The sequence below is a fragment of the Anser cygnoides genome, chromosome Z (genome assembly GCF_040182565.1).
Source record: "Anser cygnoides isolate HZ-2024a breed goose chromosome Z, Taihu_goose_T2T_genome, whole genome shotgun sequence".
In the NCBI taxonomy this organism is placed as follows: Eukaryota; Metazoa; Chordata; class Aves; order Anseriformes; family Anatidae; genus Anser; species Anser cygnoides.
In genome coordinates, this window is record NC_089912.1 from 84,492,623 (window position 1) to 84,519,702 (window position 27,080).

The 27,080-nt window shown below is 37.5% G+C and overlaps 1 protein-coding gene across 10 annotated transcripts in view; it reads left to right on the plus strand.

Annotated features, from left to right (window-relative positions):
* The window catches only part of KDM4C (lysine demethylase 4C), a 286,752-nt gene that overhangs the window by 77,561 nt on the left and 182,111 nt on the right, over positions 1 to 27,080 (plus strand). The window lies entirely within an intron of this gene.

The following is a 27,080-nucleotide window of genomic DNA, read 5'->3' on the forward strand; positions in this document are numbered from 1 at the left end:
AACCTGGTTCTTGTGGCCTGAGGTCTATTACTGTGATGGGGACCATGGGCAATACTTGCACACTTCCAGTTTTGCTCACTTCCAGTTTTCTAGTACTGTGACATGTTGAGTTTAGAACTGTAACAGTTGAAGTATTATGTTACTAAAGGTAGTTTTAAAAGACTTCTGTAGTGTGAGTGTGTGTACAATTCAGCTTTTTAACTTTGTATATATGCAAATGATACAGAGTGCATGCTGTGAAGTATCTTTGTCTACCTGGTACAATCTGAATTATTTACAGTTGTTGTCTTTGAAGGTGCAGATGCCATCAACTCATATTTCTGTATAATAATAATAATATTTTCACCCATGAGCTTAACAGAGAATAATGTTCTGTAGCTTTCTGAATCTTCCCATTTCGCTAGAGCAAGTAATAGCGAATTCATATTCTGAGACTTTTCATGACTACAGTGCTACACTATGTGCAAGAAGCATTATCATCTAAGTAGTGTCTTGTGTGGTTTGGAAGTTCACTGTACATTTCTGCTGAATCTTTACCATCTGTACGTGGCCAAATTTTTGTGTGTGTTGCTACAGCATGTGTGACTAAGGTTATGTATGCATGCATGTTTTTGGTACAGGACTCTTATGCAGGTTGTTCTAATTTACTAAATTGAAATTAAATCAATGGTGCTATCAAAATCCCTGAACTATTAAGGGAAATACCAGATTTTTAATGCAATTTTGAATAAGAAATAAAGAGAGAAGAATTTCTTAAAATATAATCTTAAATGTTAGAATATATGTTGTCAGGTGCGTGAGTAGGAATGATGAGATCTAATTTTTGTTCGTTTTTTCTGTGATATTGTAGAAGTTCCATTTTTCAAAGTAATGTATGTACCAATCTGCCATACTTAGTGGATTCCACCCCCCAAGTTGTTTAGAAGTTTTTGTTTTATAGCAGCTCTCACCAATGAACAAAATGATTTTTTTTCCTGAAAAAGTCAATAATTTGCAATAAACTTGCCTTTCAGTATATCATTTGTATGAAGCTTTGAGTAAATCAATGCAGTTTGTCTTTCCTTACTTTTCAACAGAATGCAGATTATAATTATCTTTGATTTACTGAGAAAAACCATTGTTACTAGGTACTTTCTTTTCCATAGATTAATGTCAACCTGTAAAGAGTTTCATTTCAGGTTTTTCCAGAAGGCAGAATTTCAGCTAAGAACTAGAGGCTCACAAAATAGGCTCTCTGGGCTTGAGTCAGTTGCTGAAATACAGGTGTCTAAGACCATTTGAGATAAACAAGATATTTTACTTTCTCTGTCAAGCTGGAAGAGTACTGGTATTCCATGAGCTCTGTGTGGTACTTAGGGCTCAGGAAGGTGTCACAGATGCTGGGAAGTGGTTCAAGTGGCAGTGGATGCACAGGCAATTGAAGTGAGCCATCTGTCAGTGTATTCTTTTATTTATACCTTTTGTCTAAGCAGAAGTTGTGCTAAAAATTAACTGCATTCTTGTACCATTTATTTTATATCCTACCAATATCCTGCCACATATTGCCTGGCAGCTTGGATGTCTTTTTTTTCCCCTCATGTTTCTGTATGTAGAGAAAAAGCATTGTATGAAGATTGCTTTCCCTCAGTTAACCTATTTACCTTCTACTGTGACGGCAGACAGGAGATGAATCCTCCTGCAGTTGGTATTAGTCCCACTCTACAGTGACATTTAACAGTTCAGAGAAGTCAAAGACACGATACGAATTGTCTGTGATACAAAGGATAATGAAAGGTTTTGAGACTTGAGTTAGAGGATATCACAGGTTAGATTAGATGCTGTGTGAGAAGGTTCACACCAAACGTATTGTGAAGCATGTACTTGCAATTTTATTTCTTCTTACAAGAGTCTATGGAAGTTCATGTAAAAATGAAGAAAGGTTGACTAGCAGTATTGCAGATTTGCAACAGTCCTGTTTTCTTCATTTCCAACATTTGAAAGAAAACACTGTAAATATAAGCACAGAACTCAAAATCCTTGACTAAGTCTCAGCAGTGACTTGTATGATTGAAGAAGAATGAGTGATATACCCCAATCTTGAGGTAACTACAGCAGAGCAAATAAAGTGTATATGCTATTTTTAGTACAAATGAGCTTATATAGCCTAGCAGATACGTGAAACAGGAGTTGAACATAAGACCTCTCAGCTGCAGGTTCAGTGTCCCCACTGTGCTGGCTCCTGGAGTGACTACAACTTGTTTATATGCAGCAAGTTTAAAAAAAAAAAAAGTCTTAAGATTTACAAGTCTACAATAGGATCATAAATGAATTGTATAACTTTTACCGGTTTAGTTTTAGATAAAATCCACAGTAGAACATGCTACTATACTTTACAGAAAGAAGGCTATTAAAATACGTCTTGAAATAATTTGCTGAAATGTTCTACAGACAAATGTTGAATTAAGACCTCAGTGCTTGTGTGGTTGTGTTCAGTTTCTAAGGTTTGTCTTTCTGCCCGAAGCCTTTACAACTTTCAAGCTGATGGGAGAAAAATTAGAATCAATCACCTTGAACATGTCATATTTCTCACAGGATGTATAAATAGTCACCTCCTAACTTGGTTACAATATTGACATTAAAGAAAAAGATGTATTAGTATTTTTATATTAAGTTCACTTCTGTATGATTCAATACAAGACCTTGCATGCATTTTGAGTGAGGTAAGTTACTCCTTTCTGTTGCTAGTTTATACTGTCACCAAATAACTTCAGTTAAGAGTCTATTTTAAGTTTGTTCTCTGTATTTAGTATAGTCTCATATATTTGTTAATCTCCTCTGGTCAATGAGCACTGCATGCATAGATTTTAACAAATCATTTGATCTTACCTTTGCAATTCAACATCTCATATGCTTTGGATCCTGAGGGAGAATTCTTCACCTGAAGTTTGTTTTGCAAATATGTGTCCACATGAATACAACGAGGATTGTTTCAGAGAGCTAGAATGGTATTTGTGTCTAGGAAGCAGTCAAGGGACTGCTCTAATTTGAAATATTCGGCAAATGTTGGAATGAAAAATAAACAAAAAATTGGTGTCATTGTGCTTATTTCTGGATTTTCCAAACTATTCCACCTGAGTTAGTTCAGTTACTTCTTCTGTATATCTTAGTACAGAACAGTAAATGCTGTGTTTGTAGTTTTTTCAAACTATTAAGAGAAATCAGTGTATGACAGAAGTCTTAATATTTTGATGCATTATAATGAGCACTGTGGGAGCAATTTGTAATGTATTAGGATGGATTAGAGAAAGACTTCAAAAATTTCTTCAAGAAGGGGAATTTTACAGTCAAGAAAACCCACAAAATCTCCTTCTGTACATCATTTTTCCTTTATGTTGGTGGATGTTGATATACATGTCTTAGTGAGTGTATCAGTGTATTAATTTGTTAATCAGGACATAAAGAATCTATCTTGAAATCTAAGATTACATAAGATATGAGGAAAAAAAATCCAGATAGGTGGCAACTTGTATGTCTCTTGAACGTCTTTGAAATGGACTGTAAGGTAAACCCTTGGCAAATGTGTTTGAAGTTCAAAATAATTTTGATACTTTATTGTAAATCAGTAACCTTGATGGTTTCATACTGTACATACTGTACATACTGTACATACTGTAGATGTGTGTGTGAGTGAAACATTTGAACCAAGGAATTTTTTAAAGGAGTTTTAATGGTGGCATTAAGATTACGATATAACAAAAACAATTGTCATAGCTGATATTGTTGATGTTAAGTGAACACTGGGACCTCAGAGTCTAGACCTAACACGTTTAGTCTATAAGTCTTTACAGATAATTTTATTTAAATAAAATCTAAAATGTGTATTTGAACCCTGAAAGTGGAAACCTTAGAAAAGAGAAAAGGTTTTCATAGTTACGTTCCTTTTTTTTGTGTTTAGGTGAGGTACCTAATTAGATGTAGCTTAGCTTCCTGTTTTGTCAAAGTTGTCCTGAAAAAATTCCATGTATTTAGAAGCTGGAAGGAGTGCTGCCTTAGCACGTTTAATTAAAGCAAGTTTTACTTCTATTCTTGCTTCATCTCTTAATTCCCTCTAGCATGACAATATGATTGCAAAGAGATAATAAGGACAAAGAAATAATGTGCTAGAGTTTGCTAGCTTTATGAGGAGGAGTATTTCCAGTTAGACAAGGTGGACAAAAGAATAAGGGGTAGTAGCTCTAGGTGTTACTATATTTGTACATATTTCTTTCCTCTACCAGCATGAGAATACTGTTTACTTTACTAAAGCAAACTCCAGCCATTACAAGAAAATCTTCAAGAAAGACTGTCAAAGAAACACAGATACCTGACTCTGCACATCATATGGCTACTTATTGTGTCTGTGATTACAGAGTAAGGTGGTTGAAGGTGGTGGAATTACTGAAATACTTTTGTCATGATGTGGTTTTTAACGCCTGTAGGTAGCTAAGCTCCACCACACGGATGTCTCATTCCCCCTCCTCAACAGAACAGAGGGAGAAAAGTAAGGTGAAAAAAGCTCATAGCTTAAGATAAAGACAAGGAGATCACTCACCAATTACCATTATGAGCAAAACAGACTCAGCATAGGGAGATTAATATAATTTATTGCCAATTACTAATAGACTGGAGTAGTGAGAATAAAAACAAACTAAAAACTCCTTCTCTCTATCAATCCTCTTCTACATCCTCCCTCTGAGTAGCACAGAGGAATGGCAAATGTGGGCTGTGGTCAGTCCCTAACGTTTTGTCTCTGCTGATCCTTCATCTCCACTTTCTTCCCTCACTGAAGAAAGGATTCTGTCCTTCCCGAACTAAGTCTGTGGGGGCTGCCCACAGGCAGCAGCTCTCCAAGAACTGCTCCCACATGGCTCTGTACCACAGGGTCCATCCCCCAGGAGCAAACTGCTCCAGCACATGTGGGTGGCAGCTCCCCCCAGACCCCTGCTCCTGCGTGGGCTCCTCTCCACGGGCTGCAGCTCCGGCCCGGGGCCTGCTCCTGCGGGGGCTCTCCATGGGCCGCAGCCTCCTCCAGGCCACATCCACCTGCTCCACCGGGGGCTCCTCCACGGGCTGCAGCGTGGAGATCTGCTCCGTGTGGGACCCATGGGCTGCAGGGGGACAGCCCCAAAACTGTGAAGTGTATATGGGCTCAGAAAATGTGTGCAATCTGTAGGCATCTGTGACTGGAAATAGATCAAATTCTTTATTTTTTAATTTCCAATTTGTTGACTTTCTGGAAGTTATTTTCTGTTTGGTGTACCATAACCCTGTTTTCTTTCAAGAGCATTGATGCAATCACACAAAAGTTATAATGGACAGATTCAGTCTATTTGATCTCCTTTATATGTCTATTTAAGATTTGTGCTGCTCTGAATTTTTCTAGAGTTGTTGCTCTTTTTCATGTTCTGCCTTCTGAAATTGAAAAGTGCCATTTCTATGGTAATCTCCAGTCTCAGGAAGCTAGAGGAGTGTTCTTTTACAGTTATTTGTACAAAGTGTTCTTGACATTTTACAAGTTCTGGGCAAAGCTGGTAATTCTGGACAAGCCAGTTTGCCTGTAGCCTATACAATCCTGCAGGCTTGATACTTGTAGCTATGAGCTAGGGTATCTGAGCACAGGTATTCTGTATATACAGGGCTTTTCTTTCCATAATGCATGCTCTTTTCAATAGCTGTTAGAAATTGCATGTGGCTTACTTGTCATTACGTGAAGGTTATAAATTGCTTCAAGAGCATTCTAATTTAATTCTTTCTTTTAAAAATCATTAAACATTGGCTTATTCATAATTGTTATCAAGCTGTTCTCTATCATCTGTTGAATAAAAATGAAATGTGTTATGTTAATGTAACGATGATTCATACACATATGTAAAATAGTCATAGATGACTATTAAAAGGAAGCCTTGATAGTGTTTTGAAAGCAGTTTCTGTTCACGATCTCTAAATTCTAAACATTCAAAACATCTTGTTACAGAGAACATTTAGGGCACTGGATTCTTTTTGGCAATTACTGTATTTAGATTATTGTGTATTTATTTTTCTTGCTTTTGAAGTAGTCAGTTGGCGTTTATCAGTAAATCTGAATAAAGAGGTGCTTTACAATATGTAACTTAGAGGCTTTCAGCAAAGCTTCTTTGTTTATAGTGTTTGCAGTGTTAGCAGAACAGGCAGATGGTTTGCTTTGCCAAATTTTTGCCTGTGCTCTCACCTCTAACAAAAACTGTGTCTGTAAGAATAAAAAGATGGAAGCCCATTTATCACTTTCCGATGGCCTGATCATCAAGAGGAGGAATCTAAGAAATGTTTTATGATCTCTATTACTATGTGCTAGAGATCTTTTGGCCAGTGAAATATAGCAGTATGCAACGTGTCACAGGAGGGGGACAGATGTCCAAACTTGTAATCAGGTAACACATTGCCTAGCATATGCATATATATATATTTAAATCAAATCACTTTAATGTTTGTTTCTCACTCTCACCAATGTATCAGAAACACCCCAACCATGCATTTCAGGCATTTCTTAAAATGTTGGTATTTATTAGAATATCTGGAGCATTTTCTTTTTATTAATGGAAAGATGTAGGCCTTCTTTATCTTGGCTTACCATCTTAGCACAGTATTCCATAGAGTATTAAGATTGTATTTTTAGGCCTTTCTTAAATTTTCACATTTTTTTCTCTGAATAAAGAAGTTCATGCAGGTCTTGTGCATAACATAAATACTTGCCTGTGGGGAAAATGCTTCCATGTCCATCGGGGCACCTACTGAGTAACTTACTTCAAAAATGTATTGTAGTCTTTTGTATTATGAATATTTGAATATGTAGCTCATTAGGTCTTTTGCCTGGAAGAGAATGAAATCTTCCATGATCCTTTTGTGGCTTTGGCAGAAAGTTGCCTGCAGTAATTCAGAAAGGCATTCACATCTTTCCTTTTGTGCTGTTGACAAACTTTTTTGTTGTTTATTAGTTGCTTTATCTTGCAGATGTAATCTGGCAGACTTCTTAAAAGAGCTGACTTGTACACATTGTGGTTATTGAATGTGGTATTCAAAACTACAAGGTCTTGAATTTATTTGTAGGACAATCAAACTTTATTCAGAGGGTTTTTGTAGATGAAAACTTTCAAAATAGCGCACTCTTGATTTTTCTTGTCTTGGTGCAAGGTAAAATATGGAAATAAATACCAGAAAAATCTGTTCTTGAAACATTTTTTATCTGGATAAATTTAGTGCTAACTTTGTAGAGCAAGAATGATTTTTTTTAAGCCACTTTGACATAAATATATTCTGACAAGCTTCTACAGCTAATCAAACATACTTTTTCTTTTGGCTTTGGAAGGTGTTGAGCACTTCCAGGTCCTATTGACAGCTAGTATAATTCAACATCTCTAAAAAGTAAGCAATAGTTTATTTCATTTCAGACAGGATTTTAATCTTAATCGTGACTGCCAGTGGGTATCCTGTAGTTTTTGGCTTTGCAACATTTACAGGAAATGCTAGATATTTTTTTGGTTGGCAGATGGATGTTTTCTGTGAGACAGCTCTTGTGCCATGTAATGACCAAGTACCTGTCTTGCAAGAGGAGAGAGGTGATAATTTTAGTAGAACTGTAGCTTCATGTGGCACCATAATCATCAAATGGGCAGTAATAACATAGTGACAGGATCAGCATAGAGACTGACGTGGATTTTTCTTTTTCTGTCTTAATTATTAAACTCCAACGTGCAACAGAATCTGTATTTAGTTTCATAAAGGTAATGTGTCTAGCATGTAATGGCTAATTTAGAACAATGTGAAATTTTATCAACTGCTGTGCTGCATATAAAATTGTTACAAAATGGTTTGAATTGGAAAGCTCTGAATCCAAAGAGAATAAATTCAATGTGAACGCCTTTAATTAAATTGTGCTTAATTTAAATAATGTAATTTGTATTGATTATGCTGCTGCAATTCATTTGGATTTTTATTTTTAATTAAGATTCAATAATCTTGTTTTACCTTCTGGAGCTATTCACAAAATGACTGTGAAGAAAATTTGTTAATTAAATGAACATTTATATACATTTATTAAGCCAAAATCAGGCCATAATTTCTTTTTCTTTTTTTTGTGAAGGTATGCTAAATATAACAACATTCCTTATAAGGACACAGAAGTTGATTTTATTTTTTTTGAGCTAATCTGTGTTCGTGTAAGTCTTAAAAATGGTGTGTGTCATTTGCTCTCACTACCTGAATGTCTGCCAACGTTACCTTCTGAAGCTGCTTGAATGGTTATTTAAGTGCAGCATAATATTATTGTTTCCTTCTCCATCCTATAATTTGCTGTGTGGCTTCTTCCTATCATCTGGTGTCTGTGGGCCATGGAAGTGAACTTCCAAACTTATGTGACCTCCTAAAAATTTTCTGGAAAAGAAGCTACCAGCTCATAATACTGCAAAAGCTGAAAAAAAAATCCAAAATGAACAACATGCTGTATTGTATTAACTCAGAACATGAATGCTGTGTTAAACTTATTGTTATTACTTGATTCTTTTTCTTGTTGTTAGTATTATTAGCAGTAAGAAAATTTTAAGATTATTGTGAGCCAAGACATGAATTTATTTGTAAGTGTGCAGTGATAAGCATGTGATTCATTTTACCTGCATCTGTGTATGTGAAGGAGAAGTCATGTAAAGCAAAGGTTGCTGGAAAAGTTGGAAGGGCAGAGAAACTGAGCAAAAAGCTGTAGAGCTAATTGCTTGGCAAGTGCCCTGTACCTTAAGAATAGACTGGAAAGCTGAACATATTGAACTAGTTGAGTTCACACAGATCTCTGTAAATATTTGTGCCAGAGGGAAACCCTCCAGAGTGGTAGCCTCAAACACTCTGTTTCAGACTTGAATTTAACACTTAGTTTACCTGAATTCAGTCAGAAAGATTGGACTATTGTTGATGCACTAAGTCTTACTTCTTCTTAGAATCACAGAACCATGGAATGGTTTGGGTTGGAAGGGACCCACACCTGGATCACCCAGTTCTAACCCCCTGCCCTGGGCAGGGACACCTCCCACTAGATCAGGTTGGCCAAGGTCCCATCCAGCCTGGCCTTGAACACCTCCAGGGAGGGGGCATCCACAGCTTCTCTGGGCAGCCTGTGCTAGTGCCTCACCACCCTCTGAGTGAAGAACTTCTTCCTCAGATCTAATCTAAATCTAAAAACATTACCCCTCATCGTATCATTACTCAGCTTTGTATAAAGTCTCCCTCCATCCTTCTTGTGAGCGCACTTTAAGTATTGAAAGACTTCAATAAGGTATCCCTGGAGCTGTCTCTTTTCTAGGCTAACTAACACCAGCTCTCTCAGCCCCTCTTTATAGGAGAGGTGCTCCAGATCTCTGATAACTTCTGTGACCCTTTTCTGGAGCCGCTCTAGCAGGTCTATGCCTTTCTTCTGCAGGGGGACTAAGAGCTGAACAGAGTACTCCGGGTGGGGTCTTCTGAGAGCAGAGTAGAGGGGGGACAATCCCCTCCTTCCACGTGCTAGCCACCTCTCTTTTAGTTTAAAACTCTTCCCCCTTGTCCTGTCACTATCTGCCTGAGTAGAACGGCATTCTCCATCTATTCCATAAGCCCCCTTTAAGTATTGAAATGCCGCAGTGAGGTTTCCCTGGAACCTTCTCTTCTCCAGCCTGGACTGCTCCAGCTCTCTCAGCCTGCTTTCATAGGAGAGGTGCACCAGCCCTCTCATAATTGTCATGGCCCTCCTCTGGACCCACTCTAACAGCTCCACATCCTTCCTGTGCCGGGGGCTCCAGACCTGGATGCAGCACTCCAGGTGGGTCCTCACAAGGGCAGAGCAGAGGGGCACAATCCCCTCCCTCCACCTGCTGGCCACCCCTCTGTTGATGCAGCCCAGGATGCAGTTGGCCTTCTGGGCTGCAAGCACACACTGCTGGCTCATATCCAGTTTTTCATCCAGCAGTACCCCCAGGTCCTTCTCTGGTGGGCTGCTCTTAATCCTTTCTTCCCTTAGTCTAGTATTGATGTCTGGGAATGCCCTGACCTGTGTGCAGGACCTTGTACTTGGCTTTGCTTGGACTTCTTAGTCCTGACCATGTCCCTCTGGATGCCATCCCTTCTTTCTGCTGTGTAAGCTGCACTGCTCAGCTTGGTGTAATCTGTAAATTTGCTGAGTGTGCACTCAGTCCAGAAGTCTGTCATTGCTAAGGATGTTAAACAGTATCAGTCCCAATATGGGCCACTGAGAGACGCCACTTGTTACTGGTCTCCACCTGGACATTGAACCGTTGACCACAACTCACTGGCTATAGCCATCAAGCCATTTTTTAATCCACTGAAGAGTACGAACTTCATATACGTATCTTTTGTATTTAGAGACAAGTGTGTTTATGGTACCGTGTCAAAGGCCTTAAAGAAGTCCAGGTGAATGACATCAGTTGCTTATCCTTTGTCTGCTGATGTAGTTATTGCATCACAGAAGGCCACCAGAATGGTCAGGCACTATTTGCCCTTGGTGAAGCCATGCTGGCTGTCTCAGATCACCACCTTGTCTTGCGTGTGCCTTGACATTGCTTCCAGGAGGATCTGTTCCATGATCATCCCAGGCATGGAGGTGAGGCTCACTGGACTGTAGTTTCCCAGGTCTTTCTTCCTACCCTTTTAAAAAAAAAATGGGAGTGATGTTTCCCATTTCCCAGTCACTAGGGACTTGGCCTGACTTCCAGGACTTTTCAGATGTGATGGAGAGTGGCCTGGCAGCTTCCTCCACTAGTTCTCTCAGGGCTCAGGAATGCGTCTCCTTGGGCTCCATAGACTTGTACCTGCTTAGTTTCATCAGATATTTTTGAACACACTCTTCACCTACAGTGAGAGGGAGTTTGCTCCTCCCACTCTCTGCCTTGAGGTTTTGGGACTTGAGAGAAGTGGGAAGAATGATTGCCAGTGAAGAATGAGGCAAAAAAAATATTGAGTACGTCAGCCTTCTCCATGCCTGTTGTCACCAGTTCTCCCATCTTGATTACCATAGGGTGTACAGTCTCTTTAGTTTTCTTCTTCTGGTTAATGTACCTGTGGAATCCCCTAATATTCTTTGCATCCTTTGCCAGGTTCAGCTCTACCTGTGCCTTGGCTTTCCTGATCCCATCTCTGTATATCTGGACAGAATCCCTATATTTCTCCCAGGCCGCATGTCCCTGCTTCCGCTGCCTCTGCATTTCCTAATTACACTTCAGATTGACCATTAGATCATTCCTCAACCATGCTGGCTTCTTGCCTTCTCTGCTTTATTTCTTAGACATGGGGATGGAGACCTCTCGTCTTGCACTCTAAGAACTTAGTGTCTTTAAACAGTTGCCAGCTCTGATCAGTTCCTTTATTCCTAAGGTCAGTTTCGCAGGGGATCTCATCCACTAATTCTTTAAACAACTGAATGCTCTTCAAAATCAAGGGTCCTGACTTTGCTCTTTGCTGGGCCCATGTCCTTCAAGATCTCAAACTCAACCAGGGCGTGATCGCTCCAGCCCAGACTGCCTCCAATCTTGACCTATTTAGTTCATTCTCATTGGTGAGCGCCAGGTCCAGTAGCACTTCTTCTCTTGTTGGCCTCTCTAGTAACTGGATTAGGAAGTTACCTTCAATGCACTCCAGGAGTCTCCTGGATTGCTTACAGCTTGTGGTGTTGCTTTTACAGTAGATATCTGGGTGGCTGATGTGTCTCAGCAGGATGAGAACCTGAGAACATGTTTCTTGTAGCTGGAGCAACAAGGTCTTGTCAACAGACTCCCTTTGATGGGGCAGCCTGTAGTAGACACCAGCCAAAAGGTTTCCTTTATTGGCCTGGTCAGTAATTTTTACTTGTAAGCTCTGTCTTTCAGACAGCTGATTGCAATCAATGCTTTTCTTTTCCAAGAGGTCAAGCCCTCAGCCCTTCCTTCCTGGCCTGTTTCTCCTGAACAATTTGTTCAGGAGTTCAGACTAAACAGTTGACAAAACAGTTTGTTCACAGTTCAGACTGCATTGCTCCAGTCATGCAATTTATCCCGCCACATTTTGGTGATAGTGATTAGCTCCTAGTTGCACAGTGGTTTCCAGCTGTTTGTTTCCCATACTGCATGCATTGGTACAGAGACACTTTAGCTGGGCTGTCAGCAGCATCACCTTTTTAGAGGACCATGCCCTAATTCCTTTGAGACAATTCACAGGTGTTTTCGCTGTTGCTTCCAGATGTTTCAGCAGCTTCTGGCTTTCTCCATCACTTAGGACTCCATCCCCTTCCCCTGCTAAATATAGTTTAAAGCTCTGCTTGTAAGTCTAGACAGCTTGTTGCTCAGGTAAGTCCCATCAGCTATCAACAAAGGTATATCCAATATCACAGAAGGTGAAACCTTGAGTATGGCTCCAGCCTGTTTAGTTTGTTTCCTTGAACCTGCTTCTCAACTGGGAGGAGAACACCACCTGTGCTCCTGATTCCTTTAACATTGTTTTGAAGGACAAAAAGTCTCGTCTAATATTTGAGTTGCCCCATCATTCCATCATTTAACCCTGCATGGAATAGCAGGAATGGGTGGTAAAACATTTTTTTTGAAGTAATACTTCAGATACCAGTACTATGTTAATTCTGTCATACCTGACCAGCAGCTAAAAATGCCAAGCTAGTGTTACAGTGTCACCTTAGAGTTATTGTTGGAATCAAAATTACATGGGGTGTTGACCAAATAGAAGGAAATCTAGAGCAGTTTTGGTGTCTGGAAGTGAATGTGTTTTCTGGGATCTGTTATTTTAAGTCATATATCTATAAAGCTACTTTTTATTGAGCAGTAATCAATTTAGATCTTTTGCGTGAACAATTTGCAAATCTTCATGTTAAAAATGAAATTCATAATACAAATTCCTTGGTTTGCTTTACTTTATTTTCTTCTGTCACAAAATATATAAATGAATTCATTATTTAAAATACTATTTTAAAGTATTTTGTGTTCCTGTCTGTGTTCTGGTGTTCCTCCAGTTGCAGATACTTGAAAACATGAATATATGGTAGCAAAACTGAAGGACTAAACAGATGATTAGAATTGACTGTGTTGTTATATAGCTCATTGTGACTTTTCTGAAATTAGATCTAGGAAAGTTACTGACTCTATAGAGCTTGTGAAAGCAGGTGAGAATTAATATAGTTTTCTCAACTAATTGAGAGTGTTGACACAGCCAATTAAGATTATTTAAAACATTCTAATTTTTCCACTCGTTTATTTTCATCCTTATGAAAATTAGTTGCTGACTTTTTTTTTGCCTGGATATCAGAATTATGTTGGTGAATAAAGCAGGTGTGTAGAGGTCTGGCAAATGGACTGTTTTGGCTTCAGTAAATCTTAAAATAGAAGGTACTGAGTTAGGCAGAGGGGATTCATGTCACATTTGGTACCTTAGTCTTTTGATAACTTTTTAGTTACCAGAGAGATAAACATAAATCTTTGTCATTCCCTTCGTTTGTAGACCATGTCTAAAACAGTCATTCGTGATAAATTCTTTTCTGTGGCAGAGGCTGAAAGACTGTGAAAACTAGCTTTTCAGAAGAAAGGGTATAAGGTTATGACATAAACAGAAGTGTTGTTTCTTGAGGGCTCCTTGGTAAAACTTAGAGCATTTCTTGAAATTTCAAATACATTGAAATGAAAAATTGGGCTCTTAAAGGACGCTTTTTCCTTTTTTTTTTTCTTAATAGGTCTTGTATTTCATAGAATCACAGAATGATTTGGGTTGGAAGGGACCTTAAAGACCATCCAGTTCCAACCCCCCTGCCCCCGATAGCAGGGATGCCACCTGCTATCAGATCAGGTTGCCCAGGGCCTTATCCAAGGTGTTCTTGAATGCTTCTAGGGATGGGGCATCCACCGGTTCTATGGGCAGCCTGATCCAGGGCCTTACCACCCTCTGAGTGAAGAATTTCCTCCTAACATCTAATCTAAATCTCTTCTATTTTAGTTTAAAACAATTTCCTCTTGTCCTGTCTTTGCCTGAACAAAAAGTTGCTCTCCATCTTTTCTATAAGCCCCCTTAAAGTATTGAAAAGCTGCAATAAGGTAACCTTGGAGCCTTCTCCAGGCTGAACATCCCCAGCTCTCTCAGCCTTTCTTCATAGGAGAGCTGCTCCAGCCCTCTGAACATCTTGCTGACCTTCCTTGAGCTTGCTCTAACAGATCACCATGCTTGTGCTGGGGGCCCCAGACCTGGCTGCAGCACTCCCAAGTGGAGCCTCACAAGGGCAGAGCAGAGGGGGACAATCACTCCCCTTGACCTGCTGGCCACTCTTCTTTTAATGCAGCCCAGGACGTAGTTGGCCTTCTGGGCTGCAAGCGCACACTGCTGGCTCATGTTGAGCTTTTCATCCACCAGAACCCCCAAGTCCTTCTCCTAAAGGCTGCTCTCAGGGAGTTCTTCTCCCAGTCTGTATTCCTGTCTGGGATTGCCCCGGCCCAGGTAGAGCACCTTTCCCTACGGCTTGTTGAACCTCATTATGTTTACATGGGTCGACTTTTTTGCTTGTTCAGGTCCCTTTGGATGGCATCCCTTCCTTCTGTTTTATCAACTGCACCACTCAGCTTGGTGTCACCTGCAAACTTGCTGAGAGTGCACTTGATCCCACTGCCTATGTCACTGGTAAAGATACTAAACAGTACCAGTTCCAGGACAGACCCCTGAGGGACACCACTCGGCTTCAGCCTCCACTTGGACATACAGCCATTGACCGCAGCCCTCTGTGTGTGGCCTTCAAGCCAATTCCTTTTGTAATGAGTGGTCCACCCTTCAAATCCATATTTCTCTAATTTGGAGATCAGGATGTCATGTGGGACTGTGTCAAAACCTTGCAGAAGTCCAGATAGATGACACAGTATTTGTTACTGCTGCTCAGGATTTTGTTTCTGCCTTTTAGAAACAATAGATGTGTTATGATTTATTATAGGCAAAATGCAATTTTTTTGTTAGGCATCAATGTATCGTTTATAGTTACAGTAGGTATGAATAAATACTGCTTTAAGTATATTCTTGTATTTAATTTTTGAAGAAATATGCCTTTATGGAATGGAGTTCTATGGATAGTTTTGCAGTTCCAGAACTTCCTGAACCAAGAAACAGTTTTATTCTTAATTTCTTACGGACACTGTGTGGTTTTGTACCTGTGGAATACCAGAGGATGTTGCAGGAGTATCAGTTGTTATGATGATGAACCAGTTGCAGTGTACAGTGAAAGCCTATGAGATATGTAGATTGGCTGTAGAGCACTTCCTCTACCTCCAAAGAACCTTACTTGAATTAGGAGATACCTTATTTAAAGTGGTTTGCTTCTCAGCATAACTTATTTTTTTTTAAGCTAATGATCACTTAGGGGGTCCTTCATACAACGTCTTGTGTGATAAAAGCATATAATCTAACAGTTACTTTTACCAATATTTGCCATCCTGATTTAATTCGTGGTCATGGACCACCACATCCTCTGAATGTTACAAATGACTTTCTTTAGTTTAGACTAATTTTGGGGGAAAATGTCATAATTTGAACTGTTGCTCCATGTCTGCTGGTGAAAAGACGTTTTTCATTCTGATACTTGCCCTTCCTTTTTTCCATTTAGCATCCTTCATTTTTGCTTTCTGGATAGCTTAGATAAGAAACTGTTTTACTTTATGTATGTCTGCTACTGTAGTTGTGAAATTGACTTTCAGCACTGTTTAATCAGTGAAGTAACTACTCAGGAGCAATACTTCATTGCAGTATAATACATGTGCATACAACGTTTTAACAAATGATAGTACTATACAGCAATAAGTAAGCCTCTATTAGGCAAATTTAAAACATAATCCACGTTCCTTTTTTCAATTCTAAAACACATTTTGTCTCCTATCTAGATAAGCTTTGGTAGTCCTCTAGTCCTCGCTGTTCTCCCTCTTTGGGCTTTTAAGCCTTTGTGCAGATTCTGCTCTCTGTACGTTCAATATCTTCAAGATTTTTTTCTGGAAGGCTTAGGGTTGTATGTGTTTGCTTGTTTATTTATGTTTTTAAAAACACTATGTATGGGTCGAGACACCAAAAAAGGTTCATGACTTTTGAACATCCTTAATCCTGACTTCGCTTATTAGGAAAATATGTACAGAAAATGGCTAGTTCAGGAAAGATATAGTTTACAATTCTGTAGTATCGTTTAGTTTACAATTCTGTAGTATCATGTATTTCATTAAGGTTACCATTGAAGAAGCAGTCCTTAAAGTTGGGTGGTTTGCAATACTGAATACAAGTGAGATGGTACTTCTAATAAGCAATGGGTGAAATTAGCCCAACAGCGTCAATACGCACTTGAAAATGGGAGGAACTCAGTGCTTCATTTGTTTGTAGATAGTTGTCAGTTTGTCATGTCATTTTCAGATTTCTTGTGTATATTCTCACAGGGCTTTAAAATAGACTGTTTCCATTTCTACCTGTTCCCATTGCAACTCTTTGAGCTAAACTTTTTTTCTAATCACATTAATTCTCTGATCATCATTTCAGTTTAAGAGAATGTGTATTTTTTTAAAATGTCTGTTTCTAAAGCCACTGTGACAGCCTTTCCCTTTAGCTGTTTTTTCTCAAGTTCATCCTGGCCTTTTAGGTCATTACACTGAACATGTCTCATTCAGCTAGTCAGGTCTGCTTTTCATGAAATCCATAAAACTTCATATTATTCCTAGCAGTCACTTCAGATTGACCAGAGACTACCCATATAAGTGTTCCTTTTTCTACCTAGGGTGGTTGTTTTTGCTTTCAAACAAGTATCTCGGGACCTCCTAAACTTCCATCCCAGGATGTACTTACACTGAGGGTTTGTGTGGTCGTTGAGACCATTGTGCTTTGGCAACTCTAAAAATGCTGTATAACGCTAGAAAATCTCTTCAATTTCTTGTATTTAGGGTCTATGAGTGTACAGTGCTGCTTTAGAGTAGCTTTACATGGTTTACTTGTGCAGCTTCAGAGTCCTCCCCCAGAAGAGTTAGAACGATACTTATAGGGACATCTACTTCATGGGGCTTGAAGACCTACTTAACGAGAAAGATGGATAGCATACATCTTCTATGAAAAACCTTCGTGTTCATTATGAAACCCTTTATAGAATAAGGTGGCAGTACCACTGGTTTCAAAGGGTCACTAGCAACCTTCATTCACATGGCCAGATTATTTTTTTGAGGAAATATGTGAATGGAAGTGGTTGTGATCTTTCAGCTGGAGCTCTGTCTTTCTAACTATGTGTGAGGATTTTTCTTAGTATACTCATCCCAGCTAAGATAATACCTATTTTGGAAATCTTAGTTTGGTTTTGATATTGAGCTGCTTACCTATAGGTAATCAGGAAAGTATGCTGGCAAAAACACGTGTGGTCTTACGGCATAATGGAAGATTTATATGATAGATTTGTTGGATTAAGTTTTAAAAAAAAAAAAGGACTTTAAAAAATTGGCAAAAGACACTTGCATGTGTTTGAGCTTTTTTTCCCCTTGGTTGCTGATATCTGCATCTCACTTCTGGTCTTGTCACTGAAGCTGAGTTTCAACAGAGTTGGAGTGAATGAGAGTGCTGCTAAATTGGAGATTGCTAATGTTACTGTCAATACATATGTGTTGGGATAGCTGCTTACTGCCCTGGTAACAGTGCTTTGTACTTGTGATAGTGCTTATCATCCTCAGCAGAAAATATTTGTTTCTTTTCCCAGAAGCACATAAGAAATCCATTGATAAATGTCCTAAAAAATTTCAAATCCAAACAATGAGTTTGGAGGTAAATGAAGATTAATTGTACAAAGAGGGTCAAGGAGGAACAGGGGTTATAGAAAAACAATTACGCAGTTACTCTGCTGAATCAAATATGAATCTTGGTGGTTCTAAAGTTACTTTATTTTTAATATTAAGAATGGCAGTAGTCACTGTAAGACATACTTCAGAATCATAGTTTTAGAAGACATTTACAAGTTGAAACTCCAGAGGCTCAGTTACTGTTTAGGAAAGCATTCAATGGGTAAGAATGATGGAGGGAAATATATAGTCCTCATCTTTCCCAGTTGCGTTGGCCATTGTGGATATGAAAGTTACAGACAGGTATGAAGGATTTATAATCAATCATATGCACTACAGAACTTGAAATCATGCCCTTAAGAGCCTGTGAAGAGACATCAGTGTGTGTTGCGTTAAAGTAATTGGGAGTGATGCCCAATTACATGTTATAAGCCTGGTCATTTTCAGGGTAATGAACTATCATGATTACGGATTCGCAAATAATGTAACACACACCCTCGATCTAGTCGTGTTCCATGAACTACCACGGCCACGCTTAGAGCTTGGTTGCGTTCAATGAGAACTGTCATGGCTAGATTTAATATAGTGGTGCAGTTTATTAAAGCAACAGGTACACAGCGTCTTTGCACTGCTGGTGATAAATTCACTGTCTGCAAAGCACATACAAATACCGAAAGTATGAGTAACACAGCCTGGCTATAAACGCGTTAAAAGGTATGAAGCGACTCTAACGAGATTTCTGAGTTTCCCGGGGAGGCACCTGGTATAACCAAGTGTTCAAATCTTACCCAAAGGCATCGGGGGTGGGGGGGTGGGTGGGGGGAAGAGAGGCACAGCCTGTCAACTGATCCCGGAAGTTAGAAGGTATCCTTCGTGATGGTATCTTCCCTAACATCCCCTCTTCCTTAAGCTAGTTTACGTTATTTTCCATCTTTTAGTTGGAGCCTGAGTGACTCTAGTCATGCGTATCTTAGTTAGGATTGGAGCAAAGTTTTCTTGCTTTTGTTTAAAGGTATAGGCTCAGAGAAATTCAGAGGACGTGCTGAGTGAGGTGGTCGCAACTTGGAGGCAGGTGGCTTTAGAGATGGAGGTGTGTTTTGGTATTATAATGATTTGATAAAGAGAAAAGTTCACAAAGTACATCATTTTGTCAAAAACGTGACAGGTCGTTGGCTCAGGGTAGCGAATGTGCAGCTTGTCAGTCTCGGTGTGCACAAGAACAATCGAGTCCCCATTTTGCCACAGAGCCTAGCCGCGGTGTCTCCACTCTGCTCTACAGTCCTTACTGTTCCTTAGAGTCAGCACTGCAGGTCCCCCAGTGTGGTAGCATCTAAGGTTGGAGGCCTAGGGAACTTCTGTGTAGTGCAGCTACATAGAAGTTGCCCTTTCTTTAAAATGTGAATATCAGTTTCAATTCCAAGTCACCTCAGGCAATTATTCCACAGTGTGCTGTGAAGCTTAAGGTACAGAGTTAGGAGCTTAATAGGCCTTTATTTGGATTTATTGAGGACATCAAGGTTTCCACAACGGGGATGTTATTCAGATTAATAGTGTTAATAAACATAAACATTTATTGCAATAAATATCAGTATTTTGTCACAGTTCCAATTCTTTCTTTTCCTTTCAAACAGTTCTTACTGTAACCTTGCAGTGTGGGAGTATTGCAAGTGAAATATTTATTCTTATTAAGACATTGCTTACTTTTCATATGCAAGATGAAAATTACAGAAAATCAGAACTTAGTGTTTTCTTTTCCATCACCTTAAGCTTGTTGAATTTAAGAGTGAAAAAACCTTGATTTTAAGATGAGAGCAACTCGCTTTTATTTAGAAAACATCATAGGTTTCCTTCTATTTGCCTGTTTTATCTCAGGCCTTAAACTTTTCCGTGGTTTAAAAGAAAAAAAAAAGCATTGTGTAAACAACCTAGTGAAAATGCAAGATCGTTATTTATGTGCTGGGACAACATACTGCCTTGTTTCCAAGGTGATGTTATTTTTTTTGTGTGTGCTGCTAATTGTATTTTAAGAACATATAAGGAAATCAGAGGCCTATATAGATTAGAGTTTAAAGATGTGATATGAGATGAAATTACCTAGTGTGATCTAATTAACATGTCATAAAACTGCAGTTAAGATAAAGCAATTGTACTTTAGCACATACAGGACCAAGAAATTAAAGGCTAGAAGGAAATTTAGGCTATAATTTAATCTACTGAAGTCTTTCAAAGTACATTCAACTGTGTCTGCACTGCTGCTGTTCATTTGAACTAATTGTATTGAAGATAATTAACTAGTCTAGATAAGGGCAAAGCTAAAATGAGCAACACTTTATGTAAACTCTTCCAGTGTAAGGTGTTTCATTAGGTGGCTCAGGTGGTTCTCTCTGGCTCCAGTATGTACTAGTATTATGTTAATGCTGCCAGTAGTAAGCTCTAGTGTTTGGGGAAGGAAAAAAAAGACAGCATGAATTTATTCTAATGATTAAAATGGTTATAAATACATGTAAATCCAAAGTTTAAAAAGAATGAAACCTAGAGGCTGTAGGGGAACAAATGGATCAACATGTAAAGTAAATATAATAAGATTAATTATATTTTCATCATCACATGGCCTGTATGGGCCAGATATAATGTTCTTTCATAAACTCTCGTATATAGTGTCTTTTTAAAAACTGCCATTTAATATCAATGTGGAGTAGATTGTTTTGGTAATTGCTAAATGTGATATCATTTCATATGAATAAAAAGAAAAAAATAGTGTTAATAAAAATTCAACTTGATTGGACAAATATTTTCATACAGGAAGTAATTCAAAGTGAGGCTATGCAGGTAAGTTTATCTTAGACTAGAATTAAATAAGCTAAGTTTATTTTCTAATGCTAGGATCAGGAAAAAAATAAAATTACATGATTTTTCTTCTTCAGATCTTTTATATTGCTCTGTTTGCTGATAATTCTTTTAAACAGAACTGACATTTGGGGTCTGTTGGAATTACAGCAGAACAAATATTTGAATTTTAGTAATATTTGTTATTTAAAAAGTGTTTATTGGAGCATGAGTTCTGGTTTTATGTCCATTTTCAGCTATTCATCAGCAGAGGGCAATATAACCATACATTTCATTGAAAGGGTTTAATTTGTTGATCTTTTATTTCTAGTTTTAACTAAAGGAGCACCTACTTGTAAATACTGAGGAAAATATTTGAACTGATGATGAAAAAGCAATGAGCTGTGGTATTAGTATTCCTTATGCACTTTTAAAAGGCTGTATAAACCTTCTAGTAGTTGTACCCTTTGGGGGATGTTCTCCAAGTTCATAAGCAGGCAGATAATGTTCAGGCTTTATGGAGATGGCAAAATAGATATATATTTTTTAACTGGAAGTGAAAATTGTAAATTGCTATTAGGTGATGCATCCTTCAGTGTTTTTCTTTTTTTTGTGGGGTGGGGGGGGCAGGCGAGGCTGGGGACAGACCTGCAAAATTTGGGAAGCCGGAAGCTTTGTCATCCCTTTTTGTCTTTTGGTGTTACTGTACCTTGTGAAGGTATGTCACACATACCTTATGAAGAACTCCTGTTAGTTTAGACACTGTGTGTATCTGTGTTTTACATTAAAGTACAATAAGAAGCTGTGCTGTGAGAAGAAAAAGTGGATTTGAGTCTTCATTACAACTCAGTCATATTCTGTATGTTGTGACAAGAGTTTTGTCTTACAGGTGGGGTGATAAAAATGAGCCTTTTACAGTCATTAAGAATTGTGGGTACCATTAACCTTTTGGAGTACATCATGCTAATAATAATCTGTTATGACAGTTCTTTGATTTCTATGTTACCATTTAAAATTTCATTTAGTTTCTCTTTCAAAATATATTAGGAATCCTAAAATGGATATTCATGTGCAGCAATTAAAAAAAAAAAATGCTTTCCTATTTCTGTTGTTCTTGAGGCATATTCAGAAAGACTTCAGACATATGGTTTCTTGTTCTTCATCCTCTCCTTTGGGCATCACACATTCAAAGACTCTATTTTACTGTCAGAGCATACATACAATTCTTGCTAACAGACTGGGACAGGCAGCATTTACCACTGTTAAAACATGAGGCTAGGATTAAAAGATTTTGAGTTCTGACTCTGGCTCTGCCCTTGACTTGCTGAATGACCTTAGGCAGTTGCATCTATCTCTTTACTTTTGTTGCAAAAGCATTGGATTATGCTGGTTTTCCTCTATTCCTGAAAATAGTTTTGAAGATTAATTTGCCACTGTTTAAACTGTAATATTTACAATGCAAATAGCAATTGAACTTCTTTTTTACTGCATGAAAATAAGAATAGCAGAACAGATCATGAAGAATGCCTGTGTATTGGTATGATGCAGCTTTTATATTTAATTTGTTTTTTTGCACAGATCTTTGTGCTCATGTATTCTGTGTTCTAGTTCCCGTACTGCCCCTAATTATATGATTTCATTAATTTACTCAGCTTTTTGCTCCATCAGTGTGTTAGTTGCAAAACTGGAACAATTTCAAATCAGCTTCAGCAGGTATCAAAGTCCTGGCCTGGAAAACACGAATGCCAAGTAATAATTATTCTGACTTTTAAATTTTTATTTAGAAAAACACTTAAAATTTGCATGTATAAATACAGCATTCATAAATACAAATGGTTAATTAAATATAGCATTGTTAGATGGTAAAAATGAACATGGTTTGCTTATGCAAATGTAACTAGCAATGTGTACATTAGGTGAATAGTTTAAAAACCACCTCTCTAGCATCGTAGATTTTTCATTTCCTTTAGGCTAAAAAGGCTGTTTTGTCTTTCTAAAACCAGTTAATTGGAATGAATGGAAAGTTTTACAGACATCTCACTCCACTTGGTGATTTTATTATCCATTATAGCAGGGTTAAGTGGGGAAGAAGAAGCTAGCATAATAGGATGGCTTGCAGAGCAAAACCATTCTCATTCTCAGTGCTTTATCCAGGCACATGCATGTGATCCATTTACTGTGTCTTGGTAGAGAGACGATAACTTTTTAAAATATACTAACTAGATGATTTTTGATCATCCTACCATTTCCTTAGTCACTGGCCATTGTGCCATGTCCTAGAACAAAGGAAAATTTGAACATTTGGAAGTGTAAAACATCCTTGTTATTAAAAACTTCTTAATAACCAGATACATATGTCACTGTTCATACTTACGCAATATATGTGATATTGACAAAATGACAAAAGAGCTTTACTTTGAAGACTGTGACAAGTTGAGATGTAACTCTAATTTTATTAAGTAAAATTCCATTAAAATGTAAAATATTCAAAGTGCTTATGTAACACAGTGACGGGTGACTAATGAATTTAATGGAGATGTACTTAGGTAGGAATGTACTAAATAAGCTTTCAACCAACATTGCTTGTAGATTTTAGAGTTTCGGAGAACATGATTTGTGAAGGAAGCTGATATAAACCAGTCATGAATAGCTGTAACTCAAGCATCTCACTCTGTCTGTCTGTTAGAACGTAGTTTCAAACCAAGGTAATGATGTGTGACAAGCTTGTTGTTTGAAATATATTTTGATCTGTAAGGTTTTATTTCAGGCAGTTCTATTTAAAAAAGTCACATTCTGATTATGATTTTTTTTAAATCTTCATGTCTCAAACTCTATTTAACTGTTTATATTAAACTTGTATTTCTGCATTTATATTGTAAGAGAAAGTATATATACAGCTAACAAGTGGTTTTATTTTTTTTTCTGGCAACTGTAATTTGAAATAAATGCATCATAGTCATTTATGCAACTTATAGTATCACAGGTGAATAGGAAATACTGCTGCTCCTATTCTAATTAAATGTTTGAAAACTGTGTGTATGATAAGTAGCATAGAGTATTTTGATAAAACCATTGATTCCCCAAATTTTATATATTTATACAGAGAACTGGCAGGTAGAAAAGAAAATAGCAGGTATTCTGATTGCTTTTTCCTTTTTTTCTTCACATTCTATTTTTTTGTTGAATTTCTTCAGAACTTTTTTTCTTTTTTGGAAAGGAGTAGTGAGTGCATTTTAAACTACGTTACCCTGCATTAGTCATCTGATCTCAGAAGTGTTGAATCCATTTTATTGTCTTGATTACGCAGGACAAAAGACTATACATTAGGAATATGGCTTAGTTAGGTGACAGCACTTGGACACCTGCCTCTTACCAACTGGTTGCAGTTTGAACCTAAGACCTGCCCAGCTATACCTGGTTAAAAAAAAAATAGATTAAAAAGATTAGAAAAAAAAAAAAAGGCAAAAACCAGCAACACTGTTTTCCCCTCACCTGCTTGGATATAGAAGCTGTGTTTTGAGGTATGTGTTTTCTTATATGTGGGCAGGTACTTGTGAAATACCCCTGGCAATTTCTTGTCCCTAGTGATACTCCCCTTCTTGCCTTGAGTAAAGCTGAGGGAGATAAGCAATCTTAAAGAAAATGGACATTTTCTTCTCGTACAATGAACAGGCTTGCTTCCTCGTGTGATTGCTTTGCATTTCCTTGCAATTAAGAAGTTTTTACACGAAAATGAATATACTCTTTAGTACTTTACTGAAAGAATATGCAAGGTGAGAGAGACATTATAACATTTGTAGAAACTTTCATTGTCCTAATGATTCTGCTTAAAATCCATACCTCAAGGAAGGTATGGATTTCTACTACGAAACAGTAGAAATCTCTGTACAATGCTGAGGGGGAAGAGGAAATTTGGGAAAAGATGCCTATACAAAGTAGGGTGAGGGAAGCATCATTTCCCACTGATTCTGGAGTGAAGAGGGGTTGTTTGGGCCTAAAATACGCTTTGTCTTATGGCACCTTGGTGTAGTAGATTCTCTGCCAGAAAAGGCTGTATTTTCTACATGGTGTGCTTTTGGATATCTGTTACGTTCTGCTGTCCTTCTGCTGGTCTCAGATTTGGCCTATAGATTGTAATTTGGTGTATGGATGTTTGACATGTGCTTGATAGAAATGAAAGGCTGATCCAGAGCTCTGTATCTGCATTTCACAGATCCCCAGAAAGGGGCATTGTGGTGCTTAATGAGAGGAATACAACAATCCATTATCAATTTTATGTCAGTCTGTAGTACCGAGGTGCTGTGATATTAATGAGGATGTATAATCCAGAATGCCTATTAAAATTAAATGAAATCTTATGCCCCATATGAGGACAAGGATGAACTCCTGTGTGAAGTCGATTTAAATAGATTTTGCATGTGATATTCCCAAAGCCCTGGAGGCAATACGTTTATTTTATTGTGAAATTTCTTGGTTTTGTCCCTACTAGGATTTGTCTGCTATCCAGATATCACTGGTCTGCCAATTTTCAGATGGATTTTTTTCTCTCTTGGATTTAATTTTTTAATAGGTGTTATATACGGATATTTTCCTGTATTTTCCTAAAGCTCAACCGTTCAATGTACTTTAAACTTTTTTGTCTGTTACTGAAAGTATAAATGATGGAAATGACTGGATAAAACTGAATAACATCTTATATTTTTTTCCATGTTTGCAACTGTGTGAACGCTATTTAAAATATTTTTTTGGTTGAACTTTGACATAATTTAAGCTTTTCTTTACTATTAATTTGGTATTATTTTGGATTTAAGCTTAAAAAGGATTAGGTTGTACCATGTTTGACACATTTTCTTGTTTTAATGATGTCCATGTTTCACGACAGCTGATAAAGAATTAATTTCCAATTCAAATTCTCTTCTGTGCTTGAATCTATTAGAGCATGTTAAGGAAACGTTATTTGGTGCATGTTCTCCGAGGCTATAGTCAGATGTCTTTTCTTTTTTCTTTAGTTTTGCTGTCTTAATGGAAGTAATCTCAGCACTGCTGGGTTCCTTGGCATTTTTGAATCAAATCATTGCTCTTACAGAGCAAGCAGGTACTTGGCAGAAAATGGACAGTCTTTTATTCCATTATGCTAAAATGTAGGAGAGGTGAGGCCTAGTAGTGACTATGTTAGAAGCAAGCTAAAATTGTTCAGATTTTTTTTCAAAAACTAAGCTTTACATTCCTTAAAACCTGCTTACTTTAAGACCTGATAAGTCTTTATTGTTTATTCAATATTATTTTAAAAGATTCTTACAGCACGGGAATATAAATATGGCTGTTAAAGATAAGCAGTGGGTTAAGTCATTGGCAGTGATTTTTTTTAATATCAATTAAAAGGACATATCGTACTATCCTATGGTTTTTGTTTCTAATTAGGAACCTTATAATGCATCAGTCAAGCTCAACCTCAAATTACTATTTTATATTTTTGATTGTTTTTTTTTTCAGTTAAGTGGTGAATGATGGTTTAAATAGTACTTCACTAGGTGGAAACTACCTATGTAATTTGATTAAAGTCTTGTTGGAGGTAAGATACTGTAAACAGCAAATGGAGATATTTGGAAATGTAAGATCTTCCACATTGTGCCATGCTTCAAGTAGAACTGAATACGAAGCAGTTGTAAACTGTTTTTCCCAACACTCCAGATCAAAATATTGATGACCTTCGAGAAATCATTTTGGGAATGTGGTTATTAGTACAGTACATCTCTGAGTTGCAGAAGTGATGTTGATGATTTGTCCTTCATCTTTGAATATCACTTGAAGTAATGGTTTGCATCAACAACTTTTTGTAGTGTGAAAGAAGCTGTGTTTTCCTTTATTTACACAACTGCGTGTAGCTATAAAATGGATAAGGCCATGGGTTTTATAAGAGGAAAGTAATGCTCTTGATTATTTTATTTTTCATTTAGCAACCTAAATCATATTTCTGAGCTTAAAATAACTAACAGGAGATAAGCATGGGAAATGTGTGCAGCAAAAATACAGTAATTTTATGCACAAAGTGCACTGCAGTTTTCAACATTGTAAAATGAAATAACAAGTATAAAGATAAAGAGGAACATTTCTGAAATATTGATTTAGGGAATATGATGAAAGAATAAAGATTAGTTTTTGAGATTTATAATGGAAAAGATTTTCTGAAAACTAGATAGTAAATGAAAATAAGTTGGACTTCTTTTTTTTAATTTTAAAGCCTTGTATAATGCACTCCAGAGTTTATAAAACTATAATGTAATTTCAAAACTGCAGTATGAAAAAAATAGATGACTGTTAATTTTACTTTGGTAATTATAATTAGTATAATAGAATCCTAAATGTGAATAGGTTTGGAAATTGGTATTCTAGTCAGCATATGTTATTGATTGAAAATGGGTACTT